The sequence below is a fragment of the Papaver somniferum genome, chromosome 3 (genome assembly GCF_003573695.1).
Source record: "Papaver somniferum cultivar HN1 chromosome 3, ASM357369v1, whole genome shotgun sequence".
Taxonomy (NCBI): domain Eukaryota; kingdom Viridiplantae; phylum Streptophyta; class Magnoliopsida; order Ranunculales; family Papaveraceae; genus Papaver; species Papaver somniferum.
In genome coordinates, this window is record NC_039360.1 from 770850 (window position 1) to 775615 (window position 4766).

Consider the following 4766-nt stretch of genomic DNA (forward strand, 5'->3'; position numbering starts at 1 on the left):
TTTCTTCAAATATGCCTTTTGAGACAAACAAACCTTACCCATCTCTCTGTTACGTTGAATATCCATACAAAGAATCTTCTTAGCTTCTCCCAGATCTTTCATCTCAAACTCAGATGACAACTTGTGCTTCAAATTATAAATCTCTTTTTTGTTATTCGATGCTATCATCATATCATCGACATACAAGAGAAAATATATGAAAGACCCATCACGTAGCTTCTTAAAGTATACACAATGGTCATAGTGACTTCTTGTGTATGTTTGGGCTATCATAAACTTGTCAAATCGCTTGTACCATTGCTTCAGCCCATACAACGATCTCTTCAGTTTACATACACAATCTTCTTTTCCAGCAACCTTAAACCCACTCGGCTGAGTCATATAGATTTCCTCTTCTAAATCACCATGTGAGAATGATTTCTTAACATCTAACTGAACTAGGTCTAAATCATATTGTGCTACCAAGGCCAATAAAATACGGATTGATGAGTGCTTTACCACCGGAGAGAACACATCATTTTATTCAATCCCTGGTCTTTGGGCATAACCTTTTGCAACTAACCTTTCCTTGTAGCGTACTTGATTCACCGAAGATCCTTATTTCTTAGCATATACCCACTTGCACCCTATGGACCTCTTACCGTTCGGAAGCTTCATAAGAATCCATGTGTCATTCTTGTAAAGAGACTCCATCTCGTCCTGCATTGCACCTTCCTTATTCTTTACACTCTGCACTACGTACAACTTTAGGAAGTAGGAGTACCATCTTCTGCAACTGGTAATGCGTAATCAATGTAATCATTCATCCAACCAGGCTTCCTAGTTGATCTTCTCGGTTTTCTGGTTGCTATATATGGTCTCTGTGACCGTAGCTTATGTATCTTCTACTGACTCTTGTTCCTCTTCCTCAACAGTGTCACTATAATTTGGAACTTCAGTAGTTCCCTCTCTTGCAGACCCAATGTCTTCTGAAGTATTATGAACAGATACATACTTAACTAGAATTGGTGGAGTTGCATCAATATCCACCTGCTGCAAAGGCTCATTAGTACAGGTGCTTTTTTTATCCACCTGTCGAGAACCCCAACACTTTACCATAGACATCTCATCAAATGTGACATCTCTACTCACGAATATCTTCTTCTCAACTGGATCCCAAATCTTGAACCCTCCATACACACAAAGATTCCTTTTACATCACGACTATCAAGCTTGTTTTCACTAACATGATACCACGCAGGACAATCAAAGATATGAATTGAATCATAATCATAAGCTGGTTTACCAAACCACTTATCCATAGGAGTTTTACCTTCTAATGCAGCTGATGGCAACCTATTAATGAGGAAGCACGCATACGTAACTGCCTCAGCCGAAAACGCATTAACTAATCCAGCATTAGATAACATACATCGTACCTTCTCCAGCAAAGTACGATTCATGCGTTCAGTTACCCCATTTTGTTGCGGTGTCTTCTTAACTGTGAAGTGCCTCTTTATCCCCTCATCCTGACATACTTGCAAGAACGGATTACTCTTGTACTCTCTACCATTGTCCGAACATAGTACTTTGATTTTTCTACCAGTTTGAGTCTCATTTTCCTTTTTCCATCTCACAAAGATATCTAGGACTTCATCCTTATGCCTCATGTTGTACACCCATACGCGCCTAGAATAATCATCAATGAACGACGCAAACCAATGTTTCCCTCCCAATGATGCATTCTTGGAAGGACCCCAAACATCTGAGTAAACATAGTCAAGAACTCCACTAGTATTGTGGATAGATGTGCCAAAGATTGTTCTTGTTTTATTGCCCTTAACACAATGTTCCAAAAACGCTAACTTGCAGGCAATAACACCTTTCAACAAGTCTTATTGAATAAACATATGCAACGCACTTGGATGTGCAAGTCTCATGTGCCATAGCTTCGTCTCTTCGCGGTATCTGCACTCTCGATGTGTTTAGAAATAGACACATCCCCTGTTGTTGTACTCTCATTCAAGTAATACAAGTTTTGATGACGTGTTCCCTTCATGATTACCAATGGTACAGAGATTACCTTTAGAACATCATTTTCAACGACTATCTTATAGCCCTTAGCTTTCAAAGTTCTGAGTGAAATCAGATTCTTCTGATTGATACGAACATACTATCATGCATCTTGATACGAACATTACCAATTCCAATCACCCTGCAGGTATGATTGTTTCCCGTACGTACTTATCCATCAAGCTCTCAAAAACTTGAGTCCCGATATGGACATATATGATACGTTTCTCCAATATCAAATACCCATGTACCATCTGTAATAACATAAGTTGATGGTGTCACAGTCAGCGAGAAATCAAAAGCATCATCTGATTCTTCATTACCTTTAGCAATGTTCACCTCGTTATTATTATCTCCTTATCTTGACTTACACTTGGTACAATCCTTAGCCCAATGACCTAAATCATGGCACCAAGCACACTCATCTTTACGCAGACGTGTTCTACTCTTAGAACGCCCTATACCTTTACCATAACCACCAGTCTTCTTTCTCCGGTCTGTTGAACGACCTCTTGCAAGAAGCACATCATTATTATCTTCACTTCCAAGGTCTTCACGGTCCATATTCCTGAACTCCTCACTACGAAATGTTGTAGTGACCTCAGAGTATATTATCTTATCATTTCTGTGCATTAATGCTTTAATCACGGGGTCATACTTTTCAGGAAGAGAATTTATCAGACACAAAGCTTGTTCCTCGTCGTTGATCTTCTCATCGTAGTTAACCAACTCAGCAAGAAGCTTATTATATAAATCTAGGTGCTCAGTTAGGGTTGCACCTTTCTTCATGTTATAGCGATACAAATTACTTTTAATATGTATCCTATTGGCCATGTTATTCACAACGTATTCTTTCTCTAGTTATTCCCAGAGATCCTTAGCTGAAGTCTCGTGTTGATAATTAACTCTTACTGCAGTTGCTAAACACCCTCGTATCGAAGCAAGACATAATTTATTCATCTTGTTCCACTGCTTATCAGACATCTCAGCTGGATGATCTTATAGAGCTTCTTCTAGGTCAAGATAAACAAGAGCATCCATTATGTTCGTTCTCCATAAACCAAAGTTATTGGTCCTGTAAACTTTTCTACCTTGAGTTGTGATCTATGTGAATGAAGTATTTCTTCTTTTGTTTCTTTATCTTTACTTGTGGACTCCGAACGTTCTCCTAAAAGATCTTTCAGATCAACTGGTTTATCCCCATCAACCATTGTTCTTAAACAACCAAATATAGATAAAAGCAAAACCTTTGAGATTAGTATTACCTCAAGCAATCTTCAGAAAAAAATACCTTCACTTCAATTTCAATCTGAGTACCCGTATCCAATAGCGTGTCCTTTCTCCGATATCAATTGTTGGGACAATTGGATTGCTCTGATAACAATTGTTGCACCAAAGTATGCAGAAGCGTTAGGTTTGCACTACTACAAGGTATCTCAATATTACCAAGAACACAATCACACACACAAGGAGAAAAAGTATTTAACGAGGTTGAATCCTCGGGAAGGAATAAACAATTTTATATATCACCGTATAGGTGGAAATATACAAAGCCTAAGCAGAGAAGAAGAGAACTTTTTACTTAGTTCTAGTGTGTTTTCTCTAGTTATCTCTATGGCTATTTATACATATCAATAGGTCTGGACACATTCCTTAATAAGGATTAATTTCCTAAAAATATAGGGTTTCCTAACTTAACTCTAAGATACAAACCTCTTAAGTTGCTATATTTAGGACACTAGTAATTGGTTTCCCAAACCAACTAGATTTCCTAATCTAGTCCTTGACCATCCTACCAACAATATGAGTTGGGTCACCGTTGTAGGTTAGGCTCTTTTGTTTCTTTGATACAAAGACTATACTCCAACTTTTTATTCATTTTCATCGATTGTCATTTCCATGCAGCTTTACAGCTTGTGCGAATTAGAGAGAAGGTCACATAGTTTGTGAGGGAGCATGGGTACATTTGATTGTAGTCTGTGTTGCACCTTTAAATATAGGACAAAAAGAACTGTCATCACGTCTAGAACTTCTAAGGTGTACTACCCTTATGAAAATCTTGCCATTGGACTGTAAAGTCTCTCACTTTTTCTCTCTAGGTTTTTTGAAATCTCTATAGAATGTGAAACCTGGGATATGGTTTTTGATGGGTTTTATTTTGTTGCAGAGGATTTCCTAGTGAGAATTTATCAGGAATTTTATCAGAGGGAATTGTGAATCTTACAAATCTTAGACAAGTTTGAGGATAAACAACCCCTGGGCTTGACGGCCAGATTCCATACGAACCCAAATTTCAGCAGTTCGGGAGAGCACTGGCACATTATTTCTGGCTTAGAAACATCCAGTTTTTCAATTTCCTTTGTGGTTTTGTTGCAGTCTTTGAGAATCTGTGGTTAGCTTTTGATTTAATCATTACTGTTTTATGGCTTTGAAGTCAAACCAAATTGTTTTTGTAGTTGCCGCACAGAAAAATAAAATAAATATACTTTTAGAATGATGCCGAAAGGAGACGGAAATTTTCTTCTTTCACTTGAAATCATAAATTCAAAAAATTCCATTAACATTATTTGAAAGGAGACGAATCCCAGAAAGCATACAAGAAAGAAACAAACACTCGTGATCTAACTTGAAGTTAGACAAACAAAACATAGATTTCTATTAGTAAACAACCACCGGAGAAAGATAAAGGCGGACCTCTGCAAACAAACTTTAAC